We start from the raw sequence: 17,321 nt of genomic DNA, 5'->3' as shown, positions 1-17,321 counted from the left end.
ATCCGGAAGGACTTCCCGGATAATACTGACAAAGAGGCGGAGAGAGCTTGTAGAGAGGCAGCGCAGTAGCCGTGAGAGCTGATGCTGGGCCAGGCTGAGCCCACGCAGCCCTGACGCAGAGCCAGAAGGGCCAACGTGGTGCAAAAATGTTGTCTGTCATACAGAATCCAGAACTGCCGGGAACAACCAGAACTGCCTGGAACTGCTGGAATGGCCGAGAGAGGTGACGCAGAGGGCAGAAGAGGTGACGTAGGACTGACGTAGAGCCTGAAAGGTTGGCACAGGGCCTATGCAGGGCCAGCGTAGAAGTAGCCAGGGTTAGCCAGTCTTGTGCTGGATCAGCCGGAATTCTGCGGGGTGAAGTGAGGTAAAACGCACTCAAATTTTCCACTAGTATTTTCTTTGTAAATGATTGCTAGATGAGCATCCTAGATTTCTATTCAGATATTTCTCCTGCATAATAATAAACCCTCAGAACAGTTGCACCGTTTTTCCCGCATTGGATTTTTTCGGGGACTATTGTGTCCAAAAATAAGTGTGTCCTATGTATCTTGTTCTTTGCTCTGTTTTCTGTTTCATGAGATCAAATATTTAATTAGTGTAGGCTGTAGAAGTAATTTGCTTCAATATTCAGAAGAATAACTTGATGAATGTAATTTAAAAATCAAGTAGGTGAAGTAGATTCAGATTTGCTGTAGTAGGGGTTCCTTCAGTTTAGGAATTTTCACATGGTATCAGAGCATTGATTTTGGAATAGGAACAACAGATCCAATACTGAGCAGTGAGGCCGAACGCTGCACTTGGCAGCAATTCAAATCCCCTTGAAGGGATTGCGCAGTCCTTGCTGGGAAGCAGATCCGAGGAAATCTCTCTCTGAGTGAGACGACAGAGAGGTACGATTTCTAGCTCGTGAGTTTGCAGAGACAGAGGGAGTGATGCAGAGCCTTAGCATAGTGCTTGAAGGGCGCAGTTTCTGCCAGGGCAGAAATTCGCTGGAAGAGAACGAAGACACGTAGAAGGGGAATTTTCTTGTCAGAGAACTTTCTGCCAGAAAGTTCGAATTTCTCACTTGCTGAGTAGTGCTAAGCAGTGACTAGAGGAGTCAGTTCGACAGTTGGGTGAGATGGCATCGCATGGGCTCAGAGATCAGGACAGGTTGGAAGGAGCTTCCAACTATGTCATATGGAAGACCAGAATCTTAGCTGTTCTGGAGGAATATGATCTCGAGGCCTACGTCAATACTGTTGTAGTTATTCCTACTGACAACGATCAAAAGAAGAAGTACAAGGTCGAGCAGGGGAAGGCAAAGAGGCTCATTCTCGATGGAGTTCAAGATGATGTGGTCTCACACTTGCAGAGCAAGGATACAGGCCGAGAGATGTGGGAAGCCTTGTCTTCTTTGTATGAAGGCTCTTCTGAACAATAAAAAATGTATTTAGAGTAGAAGTTTGTTATGAATATAATTCATAACAAGTAAAATAAATAAAATAAATGTAAATAGTAAATAATCAAATATTGATTAGGTTGAATAGTCATTAAGTTAAGTGAAAAGGCATGTCTAAAAGACATGCCTAGTGATGAAAGGACACCTGCTTAGGTATATATATGTGGGCCTCATTGTAACATCCATCACTTATACATTTTTATATATAATAAATTATTATTGTTAAATACCTCGTGTATTTTTACATTCAAGTCTACAAGCTATCAATTTTTATGCTTCAGTGGTATCAGAGCCATGGCACACAATATAATCATGCGGGTCTTTAAACGTTGTACGTCGCACAATGTGCCATTACGTTCACATCCTGATTACGTTGAACAGTTTAAGAAAATTCAAGAAGTATTTCAGGGATTAGAAGAATCATGTGCAGAAGTTAAAGCATGTGGAAAGGAAATCGATAGTAAGGAAGATGATAGTGACAATGAAGAAACGAAAGAAGATGAAGCAGTAGGTGATTATAATGTTCAATATTATGATGAAGGCATATCAAGGCCACCAAGTGCTCCGTTGATACCTGTAGGCCCAAGACCTGCTGTTCCTGTTGTATCCATTCAAATTGTTCCATTGTTGTCACGGTCTATCAATGCATCAGGGAGACTAGGAGTTGGAGATTCTATGGCTTCAAATAGCATGTTGCTGTCTCAAAGTTCACATGTGCCTCCATCATACGAAATGGCTGCTGTTGGAAGGAATAAGAGTAGTTACGCTGGGCATGTTCCTCTTTCGGTCTCGAGTGCTAACACTCTGGCAGCAGCAAGTCCCTCTCAAGGTTCCACTGCTTCACATTCTAGTGGTTTTATGCAAAACTCTCTTTCATCTTCTGTGTTACCTCCATGTACAATTCCAGGTTCTCCTCAATCAAGTCATAGGATGGACATGCATAATGAATATTCCTCAGGTTAGACAAGTTGTGATGCCTCGCCTTCTTCATCTGGGGCTATTGGATCATATATTCGCACATCACAATTATCTTTCTTGATTGGACCTGAAAAAGAGCAACGTATTTGTGGTGCTGCTAATCAGAGTGAGCGTCCTGTGGGCTTCACTTTTGGCTCAGTAACTCCTGAGATGCTAAATCGGCAAAGATCTCATGGGCACACGCTAGATGTTGAAGATTCCAATTCTCGTGTACAAGAAAAATCTTTCAAAGTGGACGAAATTCATATGTCTGAGCATGTGGACTCACTGGTTCGATGGATTGCAAACGATGTCAGTTTAACGCGAGAATCAAAAATCATGTGGAAAAGTTTAAATCTCCTTCGTCTTAATTGCTAGTATAGCGTCGTGAATAACAGATTGTTTCGTTCTGCGAATGCCTTCATGACACTTATTGAAACCTTGAGCCAACATTTCTATATAAACGGACGGAAGGGCGAAACTGGTAACTCGGTTGGCAGGGATACTATGAACATTTGTTGGGATATAGTTACGCTTGCGGAGATTACAGGCTTCAATGTAGAGAATGGTGTTTATATTACAGGCACGCAGTCCTGCACTGAGGGTCTCTGTGGCATACTGCGTGTTTTACTTTAGCGGCCGCTACAAGCATGACATTCTGAGAATCGTGCGCATCGTCGAGGCCATGTTTAACACTCAACGGTTTGATCTGCCCGAAATTTTCCTTCACATAATCTCTTTGATCGCGATTGATCCATCTTTCTCCAGTGTGAATCTCATCTGCTATGCAGATATCGCCTATGCTTATTGTATTGAGTCATTTCAGAAGGTCGCTGTCACCGCATTGTACAGTGCACTGAAAGTTCTGGTCTACCGTTTCTTTGATTCAAGCAAGCCAAATGTGAATAGTAATCGACACAGGTCTAGGGTTTTGGAGGGTTATCGTCCTCCCTTTGATGCCACAGCCGTAGCGAAATTACGTCAGAGTAGAGCTCTGTCGATTGGCAAAACAAACCTCAATGAGTTGGGGATGGGAAGCACTACAGAAGGCTCAGCATTCCAGGTTACTTCAAATCCATGGTTCTTCCGCAGTTATTTCTGCCAAGCAGTGTGTAGTGTCCACATACACACCAAACCGCTGCAGACGGGCCGTTATTCCGACAGTGTCATCCCTATCTCTGTCCTTCAATCCCCATCGTGTTCGTTCTCCAAAAGACCGCCCGAGTTGTCAGTTGTTCGTTGTATCCGTCACTGCCGGCACGTTGCCACTGTCTGCGTCCCTCTGTTATAACACTCACACCATAACATGCCCTCCATTAAACAACTTCGGGCAAGCCCGCCGTCAAACAACGTGACCCACTCAAAAAAGCGTGACATCTAACAACATATGATATAATTATATAATGACGTATAAAATTGAATTAATTGAGTTATAAATAATTAAATTAATATAATTTAATTAAAAAAAATTGGAGTTAAAAAAAAAGGAAAAAAATGATAAACCTTGATTCAAGACAGTGTGACTTACACAGACATAGGTACCAGTGACCAATTATTAAAAATGACGTGAGCCAGATGAAGACAATTATTCGAGGTTAAGGTGAAGGAAGCTGCCAACAATACAACTTTGAGGACAAAGCTTCCAAAGGAAGGGGCTATGTTATGAATATAATTCATAACAAGTAAAATAAATGTAAATAGTAAATAATCAAATATTGATTAGGTTAAATAGTCATTAAGTTAAGTGAAAAGGCATGTCTAAAAGACATGCCTAGTCACGAAAGGACACCTGCTTAGGTATATATATGCGGGTCCTCATTGTAACATTCATCACTTATACATTTTTATATATAATAAATTATTATTATTAAATACCTCGTGTATTTTTACATTCAAGCCTACAAGCTATCAGTTTTTATGCTTCAAAGTTGCTGCGGACCTTGATGCAAAAAGGAGAAGGGTTGAACCTCTATCTTCAACGTCTTCAGGACACTAGAAACCAACTTGTTGCAGTAGGGTCCACTCCTCAGTCAACCGCGATGGTGAGGATAGCCCTGAATGGAGTCTCGGATGAATGGCAAGTCTTCGTCCAAAGCATATTGGGCAGGGAAAGACTACCTTCATGGGAGGAGATGTGGGCGGCTCTTCAACAGGAGGAGTTAAGGAGGGACCTGGTGAAGGTCAACCTCAATGGTAGCAGTGGGAGTGGCACGAAGACCAAGGAGGAGGAGGAGAACTCAACTCTAGCATCAAAGTGACAACAAAAGCAAAAGCAGAAGGAGGACATTTCGAAGGTGAAATGTTTCAGTTGTGGCGAGAGGGGCCACTATGCATCCCAATGTCCTTTAAAGAAAAAGGATAAGGATGAGAAACATGATCCTAAGGCTGCTTCAACAAAGATTGACGAGGATGAGTTTGCCATGAGTGCCCACGCATCTCCAGGTGCCCACGCATCTCCAGGTGGGAGATGGGGTGATATTGAGCTGTAGTTAGGAGGACTACATGTGGGCGGGATCCTTGAGGAGTCCACCTCTTGGATCAATTCCTTGCTACGGGAGCCCGAGATTCAACAGTAGCGAGATGGACTTTGTGTCAGATGATGCAGTGGATTGTTTGGAGGAAGATGCAGTAGCTGGGAACCAGAGACTGATTCAGATTAATGCAGAGAAAGGTTGGCAGCAGTGCTGTTGGCATAGTGCAGGAGTCAACAACAACGCAAAAGATTCAGAGGGTCAGAATCAACAGCAGTTAGATTCCAATATTCATTGTATTATGTTGAACACAGTTAAGTTCCACTAATTTTGGATGTTTTTCTGTTGCTTCTCTCAACAACTGAGTTGCAGTACGGATGCAGTGTTAGTAGTGGCAGTGCTAGTAGCACAATAGATGCAGCGTTTGAGAGGGAGCTGTAGTACAGATACAGTAGTGGCAGTGGCAGTGTCATGGACAACCGTACAATAATAGCAACAACACAGTGTTGGTGGCAGCAACAGTGTAGAAAGGTGGTGCTTCAGAAACATAGCAACATGCAGGTGGACATTGTTGCTAGAGCACTTTCCTCGCTAAGAGGGAGTGTTAGTTTTTGGTAGCATCGAAAGTGCTCTAGCCTTGAAAATTGGTGGAGAGGCTAAGACACATGAGTTCTAAAGAACCCAGAAACCGTTTGGTGAAATTCCACCCGGATTGTATTTTATTAAAATAATTAATATTTTTAATGGGGCTCCTAAGTCTAAACTTAGGGAAATTAAAATATTAATGGGTATTAATCAAAATTTGGGTGAGAATGATCTAGAAGGTGGATCAAGTCATGTTTTAATCCTAATCGTTGATTAGAGACTTAATCTCGGTCGTTGAATACTCAACAGGAAAAGTATAAAATGGAGGCTTGGGGTTCATTTGGAAACACACACAGAGAGAACGAATTGATCTAGAGTTCGATTTCTGGGGCTAGGAAGCTGAGAAATTTGAACTAAGTGATCATTCAGCAGCAGAGGAGCAATGAGAATCCGGAAGGACTTTTTAGAGAATACTGACAGAGAGGCAGAGAAAGCTTTCAGAGAGGCAGCGCAGTAGCTGGGAGAGCTGATGTTGAGCCAGTCTGGCCCCATCTAACCTTGATGTAGAGCTAGAAGGGCCAGCATAGTGCAGAAAAGTTGCATGTCAAGCAGAATCCAAAACTTTCGGGAAGAACCAAAACTGTTGAGAACTACCAGGACAGCGAGGAGAGCTGACGCAGAGGGCAAAAGGGGTGACACAGGACTGATGCAGGGCCTACGCAGGGCTAGCGCAGAAGTAGCCGGGGTTAGCCAGTCTTGTGCCGGATCAACCGAAATTTTGCCCGGTGAAGTGAGGTAAAACTCACTTAGATTTTCCGCTACTATTTTCTTTGTAATGGATTGCTAGATGGGCATCCTAGATTTGTGTTCAGATATTTCTCCTACATAATAATAAACCCTTAGAACTACTGCACCGGTTTTCCCGCATTGGGTTTTTCGGGGACTATTGTGTCCAAAAACAAGTGTATCCTATGTATCTTGTTCTTTGCTTTGTTTTTTGTTTCATGAGATCAAATATTTAATTAGTGTAGGTTACAGAAGTAATTTGCTTCAGTATTCAGAAGAATAACTTGATGAATGTAATTTAAAAATCAAGTAGGTGAATTAGATTAAGATATGCTCCAGTAGGGGTTCCTTTAGTGTAGGAATTTTCACACGCTGAAAGTGCTAGAATATATTTGATTGAAGAGTACCTTGCTACTGTAGCAAAGGTCTCCTTGTAATCAATTCCCTCCACCTGAGAGAACCCTTTGGCCACAAATCTGGCCTTGTGTTTCTCAACACTCTCATCTACTACTTGGTTTACCTTGTAAAGCCATCTAGAACTCACCACTGAGTTGTTCGCTGGTCCTGGGATCACTTCCCAAACATTGTTTCTGATAATGGAGTCATACTCCTCAACCATGGCATCAACCCATACTGGTTTCTACATTGCTTCCTTGAATGAGGATGGCTCAATCTCTACACTCTCGCTCATCAGAGCCATGTAGCCAGTGTACCGATCTGGTGACCTCCTCTGCCTGTGCTGTGATGTGGGTGCTCCCACATTCTCTCTAGCATCATGCATCAATATGTCAGCCTTTCTGGTGCGCTTCCTTCCATCTTTGGAAGTCTTTGCATGAGTGGGTGCTTCCACTCTCTGCTCCTCTGCATGTGGTTGCTCCACATCATCCTAAGGTTCTTCCTTTGGAGCTAAAATCTCCTCATCTTCATGTAACTGAAGCTCCCTCTCAAGGGAACATCTCATGGCCTTCTCTTCATCGAACTTCACATCTCTACGAACCATTGTCATCATGTGAGATGGCAGGTACACCCAATAGTTGTGAGGTGTATCAGTGTACCCCACAAATATGCCCAACTTAGCTGTTGGTTCTAACTTTTTCCTTGCATCCTTGGTAACATGACAGTAAATTGATGAACCAAAGATCCTGAAGTGTGCCACATCTGGTTTCTTACTTGAAAAAGCTTCTTCTGGTGTACTCATCCTAAGAATCCGATGAGGACTCCTGTTCTGCACATATACAACTGTGTTGCATGCTTCAGCCCACAAGTGCAATGGTAGGCCTTGATCATGTAACATCGCCCGTGCAACTCCCACAATACTTTTGTTCTTCCTTTCAACCACCCCATTTTGTTGTGGGTTATGGGGTGCTATTAACTCCCGTCGAATGCCTTCTGATGCAAAAAAGTTATTGAATTCATTCGACACATATTCTCCATTGTTATCGCTCCTGAGAGCTTTAACTTTCCTGCCAGTGTCTTTCTCAACAAGTGCTTTAAATTCACAAAATTTAGAGAATGTTTGATCTTTCTTCTGCATGAAGAAAATCTAGCACTTACGAGAAAAATCATCTACAAATATTACATAATACATGTGCTTGGCCGTGGAGGTTGTCGAGAATGGTCCACACACATCTGATTGAACCCTGTCAATGATTGCTTGCGCTTGATTGTCGTTATCATGAAAGGTGGCTTTGGTGTACTTCCCCAATGTACACCCTTTGCATGTATCTCTCTGCTCTAGTGTACCCTTGGGAAGTCCTGTAGAAATTTGTTACATGATCTTCAAAGCTCCGTGGTGCAAGTGACCCAATCTTCTATGCCACAACTCACCGATGTCTCGACTCTGCACCTTCTCTGCTTTTGTGCTCAAGGTAGCACAATCTTCTACATCCAATTTGTAGAGTTTCTTCACCCGAACCCCGATTTGCTTCACTTGTCTCGAGGCTATGTGACGAAGGGAAGGCTTTCCTTTGCTAAATATCACATCGTAGCCACGGTTCTCCAACATAGCAACTGAAACCAAATCCTTCTTCAGACTCAGAACATACATGATATCTTTTAATGTGAGAGGAGAACCAAAATCCCTTTGAAAGGTAACAATATCGATGCCGGTCGCGCTATACCTTCCATCATCTCCCATTTCGATGTGCATCTGGAGGTCCTTCTCCTCCAAGTCACTGAAGAATTCTTTGTTGCCAGTCATATAGAATGAGGCTCCACTATCCAGATACCACACACTACTCATCATTGATATCACCATGCAAGCGATGAGGGTGAAATCCAGCTTGAATTGTGAAGCAAGAGCTTCACCTGCCACTCCTCCTGAGGGCTTCTTGCTGGCCTTCTTGTGCGGACACTTCGTGGCATAGTGTCCCAACTCATGATAGTGAAAACATTTAATCTTCGACAAGTCCTCCTTCTTGCCGCCCTGACTGGAATCTGATTTGGAATGGATGAATTCCCTTTCCCTTTCTTCGCCTTTCCGGCTAAGGCATAATTCTCCTCATCGTCATGCTTGGATGAGAATCCATCTCTGGTGTTTCACCGATCTCTTCTTGCACCAAGTCGGACAACAAATGCTCCCACTCTGGTAGCTTCTCCCTCCCATTTATCGAATCCTAGTAGCTGTGCCAGCTCTTGGGAAGGCCTAGAAGTGCTAGGCTGACCAAATCATCTTCAACAACTGTAACACCAACACTTCCAAGCTCATCCCGACATTGGGTGAACTTGGTCAAGTACTTTGGTATTGTGTCACCCTTCTCCATCTTGATTTTTCTGAGCTTGTCCTTCAGTGCCAGCTTCCTGTGGTCACTACTATTTTGAAACAGGTCTGTCAAGGCCTTCCACATTGCATATGGAGTCTCCTTACCGTGGAGGTTCGAGACAATATGATCTCAAACTCCTAGGATAATCCTTCTCACCTTTGCAACACATTTTCTCCACTCTGCCAGATCTTGAGCATCAACTGCTAGAGGCTTAGGAATATCTTTGTCTATGAATTCCTTAAGCTTGTTGTCTTCCAACACTGCCTCCATCCTGTCCTTCCAAGCAATATAGTTCGAACTACCCTCAAGTGCGAAAATTTCTAAACTGAAATTCTATCACTGTAGCATCTAATTTATTTCACCTACTTATTATTCACAATAAGTTATTTACGAAATTCCTTCAGCAAATATTAAAATAAATTCTACTGCAGTTATCACACAACTACCCAGAGAAAAAAAATACATGCACAAGAATCAATCACACCAACACAATTATTTTTTGACAATTGTCCCCAAAAAAACCCAATGTGGGAAAATCGGTGCAGCAGATGACGGCTTTATTAATCTTCAGCAGCAATTGCTTTTACAAGGAATGATTTTACAGAGAAACTGAAAGAAAACACCTTAGACTTTCCCTCTGAGACCATCTGACACTTTGGAGACCTTGCTCTCACTTTTGCGTCACCCCTGTGTCACTCTGATTGACCCAGCGTGGATCTCCGTCCCTCTGCGTCAACCTGCGTAGGCTCTGCATCCCTCTGTGTCAGTCTGCGTAGGCTCTGCGTCTCTACTCTGGACTGTGTCTCTCTTTTTGCGTTGTCTTCCACTGTCCTTGCGTCACCTCCTCCTTGGTCATTGCCTGCTGCTGAAGCCCTCATCTTCCTCCACCCTGCAACTCCCTTTGAAATCGATCTCCTCTTCCTTGAGAATCGAATTTTCTTGAGGTACTGAGTATCTGCCGGTGTGTCTCCAAATGACACTCAAGTCTTCTCTTATTCTTTTCCTGTTGACGAATCAACGATCGAGATTAAGTCCCTAATCAATGACTAATATTAAAATAGACTTGATCCTTGTCTCTTAGAAGCTTCTCATCCTTATCTTTATTAATACCCATTAATATTTTTGTTTTCCTAAGTTTTAAACTTAGGAACCCATTAAAAATATTAATTATTTTAAGAACTCCTCATCCGGATGGAATTTCTCAAAACGATTTCTGGGTCTTGGAGATTTCATGTGCCTTAGCCTCTCCTCCAGATTTCAAGGCTAGAGCACATCTGATGCTACCAAAAATCAACACTCCCTCTTAGCGAGGAATGTGCTCTAGCAATGTTTCACTATAGAAACATCACACTGATCTTCCACATCGGTACTTGTGCTGATGCTTGGCTTGTTGCCTTACATCCCCTGTAATGCTGCTTCCTGTACTGCTACCCATGACACTGCCACTGTCACTGCTGCTTCCGTACTGCAGCTCCCTCTGAACATGCTGCCCATAGCACTGCCACTGCTAATTGCTGCACTGCAACTTTGACACTTATCCATTTCTGCTATTGAAATGGATTCTTTACCATCCCCATCTTCTCCCTGAAATGAACAAACTTTGTTCTTCCTAGAGCCTTGGTGAGGATGCCTGCTACCTGTTCTCCTGTAGGAGTGTACCTCAACTCTACTACCCCTCGTTGGACATAGTCTCTGACAAAGTGACACCTGATATCAATGTGCTTCGACCGATCATGAAATACTGGATTCTCAGAGAGCTTGATGCAACTCTGATTATCACACATGATCCTGGTCGCTTCCATCCTTCTTCTGAATAGATTCACAAACAATTTCCTAAGCCATATGGCTTCGCACGAAGCTGTGCTAGCTGCCATATATTCTGCTTCAGCTGAGCTCAGAAGCACGAATTTCTGTTTCCTATTGCACTAGGAGGTCATTCCTCATCCAATGTTGAAACAGTACCCAGTTGTACTTTTCCGATCTACTGAACATTTAGCCCAATCTGCATCAGTGAACCCACTCACCCCGATGTCATTGCCTGTGGTGTACAATAGTCCATGCTCCACTGTTCCTTGTATAAACCTGAGAACATGTTTGGCTGCTGCCCAGTGCACCCTCTTCAGTTCTACCATGAACTGACTGAGGGTGTTGACAGCGTAACAAATGTTTGGCTTGGTATTGACCAGATACATCAGGGGCCCTATAAGCTGCTTGTACAAGGTGGGATCAACGTCTTTATCTTCTGATGCATCAATCTTCTTCTAGTTGGTGATCATTGGAGTAGCTATAGGTCTACAGTCCTACATCCTATCCCTTGTCCCAGGAATACTTCTGCTGCCAAACTTCCAACCCCAGGAAATAATGCATCTATCCCACATCCTTCATGTCGAATTCTGTGGCTAGGTTCTTCTTGCAATGTTTGATGAGCCTGGATGATCCTGTCAAGAAGAGATCATCCACATATAACAGTAGGATTAGAGGCTCATTCTCTACAACCAGATAGTAGAGATTAGGGTCTGCGTCACTCTTGACGAACCCCATCTTTTGCAAGTAGCCATCAATTCGACTGTACCATGCCCTAGGTGCCTGTTTCAGCCCATACAAGGCTTTCTTTTATCTGCATAGATGAGATTTCTTCTCATGTGTCTCAAAACCTTCTGGTTGTGTGATGTATACTTCCTCTTCTATTACCCCGTTCAAGAATGTCGTCTTGATGAATCTCCCACTCCATCTGCGTTGCAAGAGATATCACGGTTCTAATAGAAGTATACCTGGCTACTGGGGCAAAGGTTTCTTCGTAGTCCATCCCTTCCTTCTGAGCATACCCGTTGGCCACAAACCTGGCTTTGTATTTCTCCAAACTGCCTTCTGCAGCATATTTGACCTTGTAGGTCCATCTCGAACCTACCACTGATCTGTCTTGAGGCCTAGGTACCACTTCCTAGATATCATTGACCATTATAGAGCTATATTCCTCCACCATAGCATCCACCCATACTTGATGCTGAACGACCTCCTGAAAACTAGAAGGTTCTCCAACCTGAGCTACTAAGGCCTGGTATTTGTCTGGTTGTCTTCGCTCCCTTTTACTATTCCTGGGTGCACTAATGAAGTCTTTTGCATCCCGTAGAATCTGTCAGAGTTCCCAGCTCGTTCTTCCACTAGTAGAGGGCACATTTATAAACTCTTCTTCTTCCTGAGATTCCTCCTGTTCCGAAGCTTTGTCTTCAGGAGAATTTCTGGTACTAGTTTCCGCTGGTTGAACTGGTCTAACCAACGACTCGTCTTTCGACTGCTCCTCGGAAGGCATTTTTTAGGATTCCATGAAAGCTCTATCCTCCATGAACTTTACATCCCGCCAAACTACTAGCTTCCTACTCCCCGGAAGATAGAATCTTTATGCCTTAGCATTCTCGCTATATCCCACAAGATATCCTTTCTTAGTAGTGTGATCTAATTTCTTTCTCTTCTCTTCGCGTATACGATAATAAGCTAAACTCTCAAATATCCTGAAATGACTAACTTCAGGTGTCTTCCGAGTGAAGACCTTCTCCGAAGTGATTTTGCCCAATGCCTTGTGAGGAGTCTTGTTCTGGACATAAATTGCCGTGCTGCATGCTTTTGTCCACAGGAATTTACGCTTATCTTGATCATACAGCATTGCCCTAGCTGCTTCCACAATAGTCTTGTTTTTCCTTTCTGCTACTCCATTCTGCTCCGGATTGTAGGGAGTTGTCCACTCTCTTCTAATGCCTTCCTTAGCGCAAAAATTGGTGAAGTCCTTGTCAACATACTCTCCACCATTGTCTGAGCGCAACACTTTTATCTTCTTTCCTGTTAGATTCTCCACTAGAGCCTTGAACTCTTTGAATCGACCGAAAACCTCATCCTTGGTTTTCAGAAAGTAGATCCAAGTCTTCCTGGAATGGTCATCGATGAAGGTGACGAAGTATTCGGCACCACTAAGAGCTTTTGTGGACATCGGTCCGCAGATGTCTGAGTGTATCAATCCTAGCACACTCTTCGCCCTATTGTTACTTCTGGAAAATGCAGCTTTGGCATACTTGCCCAGAGCGCACCCTCTGCATACATCATCCCGTTCAGTACTTAGTTCTAGAACTCCTGATACTGTTTTCCTGAGAATTCTCAGAGCCCCATGGTGTAAGTGTCCCATCCTCCTATGCCATAGCTCATTCAAATCTTTGTCTCCATTACTGCCTATCAATGCCATTGGTGATTCTAGCTGTAACTTGTACAACTTGTTACTTCTGATTCCAATCTGAGCCTTCGTTTTTCAGCTTGGGTGTTTGACATATACTTTCTCCTTAATGAAGAAAACGTCATAGCCCTTGTTTTGAAGTTGAGATACAGAAAGTAGGTTCATCCCTAATCCCGGCACATGCAACACATTGGTTGCCCGAAGTCGCTCTCCTGCTTCGGTTTGAAAAACTATAGTATCTCTTCATACTGGAGTACACTTTGCCTTATTCCCCATGGTGATCTGAAAATTCATTCTTTCTTCCTGATAATCTGAAAAACATTCTTGGATTCCTGTCATATGCCAGGAAGCTCCACTGTTTATATACCAAACCTCCGAGGAGGCAGAGCTTGCAAGGCAAGCGACTTCTTCCAATCTGGAAGCTAACATAGAATAATCGTCCCTTGTGCATTCTTTTGGAAATCTGCGTGAGTCCCCTTGAGTGGATGCCTCTGCATCATGCTCTTGACCCATAATCGATTTTCCTTTCCCATTTTCTGATCTCTGCATTGATACCGTGTGAAAATTTCTAAATTGAAATTCTATCACTACAGCATCTGATTTATTTCACCTACTTATTATTCATAATAAGTTATTTACAAAATTCCTTCAACAAATATTAAAATAAATTCGACCGTAGTTATCACATAACTAACCAGAGAAAAAAATACATGCACAAGAATCAATCACATCAACACAGTTATTTTTGGACAATTGTCCCTAGAAAAACCCAATGTGGGAAAACCGGTGCAGTAGATGAGGGCTTTATTAATCTTCAGCAACAATTGCTTTTACAAGGAATGATTTTACAGAGAAACTGAAAGAAAACACCTGAGACTTTCCCTCTGAGACCATCTGACACTTTGGAGACCCTGCTCCCACTTCTGCGTCACCCCTACGTCACTTTGATTGACCCAACGTGGATCTACGTCCCTCTGCGTCAGCCTGCATAGGCTCTGCGTCTCTCCTCTGGATTGTGTCTCTCTTTCTGCGCTGTCTTCCATTGTCCCTGTATCACCTCCTCCTCGGTCACTACTTGCTGCTGAAGCCTTCATCTTCCTCCACTCTGTAACTCCCTCTGAAATTGATCTCCTCTTCCTTGAGAATCGATTTTCCTTGAGATACTGAGTATCTGCCGATGTGTCTCCAAATGACCCTCAATTCTTCTCTTATACTTTTCCTGTTGACAAATCAATGACTGAGATTAAGTCCCTAATCAACGGCTAAGATTAAAACAGACTTGATCCTCGTCTCTTAGAAGCTTCTCATCCTTATCTTTATTAATACCCATTAATATTTTTACTTTCCTAAGTTTTAGACTTAGGAACCCATTAAAAATATTAATTATTTTAATAACTCCTCATCCGGATGGAATTTCTCAAAACAATTTCTGGGTCTTGGAGATCTCATGTGTCTTAGCCTCTCCTCCAAATTTCAAGGATAGAGCACATCTGATGCTACCAAAAATGAACATCAAGGGCATATTTGTGTCTCAATCCGTAGAACGACATCCTGCTGGCTCTGAAGTATGATACTGCAAATTTGATTTCACTTGCAAAATACAAACTCGTATTCTCCTCTTCTATAGTGATTTCAACTCTGATACCATGCAGAAATTCCTTGTAGATTCAAGTTGCTTATGTAATATGCTAAAACAAAAGACTTGAATCTACTTTACTAATCAACGAAAACAATTAATTGATCGCAAAATCACGAAGCATACAAGAGAAAGAATTCAATCAACACATTACACAATGATTTCGTGGGGAAAGCCATAGCTAAAAACCCCTGCTATCTGTATATTGCATTAGTTAGAAGATTACAATGCTTTGCTCAAGCTCGAGCAACCTCTACACTATCTATATCTGTCTCACTGCTTCCTAGACAAGCCTTGGCCAATGCTTAACCAATTTTTTGCTTGCCCAAGTCCCTATTTCCTTGCGTTGTTTCCTTGGGAATTAGCCTCCTATTAATTAGGGAAATTCCTCAATTGGAATTGTGAAATCCTCATAGGCCTTCCTCTGACTGCATGCACCACCTGTACAATTCGGATGATTATACAATTGATAGTACATTGTCCCTGGACTCCAATCTCACCTGGGTAACTCTGAGATTTTACATGCATGAGTTAATTATGAGTGAATCATCAGTTAACTGGTTGATCACTACAGACAACACCACACTACTAGACCTCCCACTAGTTCCTCCATCAGTTGGAACTAGTTTAACTGACTTTAACTCAGTTAAACTGAATTAATTAATTACAACTCAAAATAAACTCAACCAGGGCTTCTATAATGTAGGAGACACTCTACATGACTCAAGTTAGGCTCTCAACTCGAATTAATTGAGCCAACTAAGTGAAATTAACTTAGTTAACTAATACAAGTTGTCATGAGATGTGGAATTACAATTTTATTCCTAATTTAATTCAAGGACAAAATTAAATTAGGATTTTCTTGTTGCATTTTCAACAGTCTTCACTCATTTTGGGAAGAGAGATTTGGGCACACATTGTTGATTTGGGGTAGCATCGGATGTGCTCTAGCCACGAAATTTGGTGGAGAGGTTGGAGCACATGGGATCTCCAATACCCAGAAAGGGTTTGGGCATATTCTAAACAGTTCAGGGGATATTAAAATAATTAATATTTTTAATGGAGTCCCTAAGTCTAAACTTAGGGAAAATAAAATATTAATGTGTATTAATATGAAACTGTGTTAGAATGGTCCAAAAGACATGGATAAAGCCAGATCTAATCTTAGCCGTTGATTAGGGACTTAATCTCGGTCGTTGATATGTCAATAGGAAAAGTATAAGAGGAGGCTTGAGGGTCACTTGGAGGGAACACCATAGTGATCAGTCATTCTATTCTCTAGAGCGTGGTTTGCTAAGAGAGATAGAATTAGTGATCAGGAGATGCAGTTGAGGGGCATTTGAGTACAGAGAGACAAAGAGGCAGAGATAGTGCCGGGAGAGTAGCGCAGTAGCCGGGGAGAGTGACGCAGAGCTAGCCAGGGCTCACGCAGAGGCAGCCGGGAGCTGCGCAGAGCCTCAGAGAGGCCAGTGTTGCTGATGTAGAGGGCCAAAGGGCTGACGTAGGGCCTCCTAAACCTGACGCAGAGCCATCCGGGGTGATGCAGGGCTAGCGTTGGGCAGAGAGAGGTTGACGTAATCCAGAGAGAGGCTGACGCTGGGGTTTCTGGGGCAGATTTGTGTTGAGTAGCTGCGGGAAGGATAATCCGGGGTTTCAGCCAAGAGATCTGTTAGAAACCAAGAGGTATTACTGCCAAGGAAATTCTCTGTTGGGTAGGCCAGTTTCGGCACCCAGATTGTACTCTGATATTGCTTAATAAGAAAACCCTCAGATAGCTGCACCGGTTTTCCCACATTGGGTTTTTCCGGGGACATTGGTCCAAAAATAATGGTGTCATATGGTGTGATTGTTTCTGTTTCCTTTAGTTGCTGATCTGTAATATGTTGAGCATGCACTAGTGTTTATTTTCAGTATTTACATTGTAAATAACTTGTTAAGTAAAATAACAAGTAGGTAGGAATAAATCAGATAAAGTGCATGGAGGTTTTCTAACTAAGTAAACTTAGAAACTTCAACACACATGTCTATTCTATTAGGGTTGTTTGAGTAAACTTGACTTGGTCAAGTTACTGGTGGTTTCGGGCTCCAGGTATATGAACACCCATGGTTTTGAGCATGGTATTTATCTATGATGTAGCCTATTTATAGTCCCAAAAACTCCATGTTAATTTGTCTTGCTGGCTAGTGGGATCAAGCAATGGTGTCTTTAGACAACACCATTTCTCCCGGTTCTCTGTGATCCTAACATATCCCATACTCAAAAAGAAAAGAGCATATGTCTCAGGGTAATTGCAAAAGTAATGCCTGGAATGTTAGTAACAAAATAAAATAATTAGAGATCATCATGTTGGGATACATGTGGTCTCATATCCTTGTGGCTGCAAGTGATATTTTTTTTGTTCTTTCTATAATATTTTTCTGTTTAAAGTTGATATGCATTTATTGGTATATCAATTCCCCA

General features: G+C 42.5%; 1 protein-coding gene across 3 annotated transcripts in view; it reads left to right on the top strand.

The window, feature by feature from the left end:
* LOC149244843 (uncharacterized) overlaps positions 1–17,321 on the top strand; it is a 496,877-nt gene that overhangs the window by 315,182 nt on the left and 164,374 nt on the right. The gene's annotated exons all lie outside the window — the stretch shown is intronic.

This window comes from Pinus tabuliformis, chromosome 7 (assembly GCF_031772625.1).
Source record: "Pinus tabuliformis cultivar Carrire ecotype Pingquan chromosome 7, CPIR1, whole genome shotgun sequence".
In the NCBI taxonomy this organism is placed as follows: Eukaryota; Viridiplantae; Streptophyta; class Pinopsida; order Pinales; family Pinaceae; genus Pinus; species Pinus tabuliformis.
The sequence above is the reverse complement of the archived record's forward strand: the minus strand, read 5'-3'. Positions and strand labels throughout refer to the sequence as shown.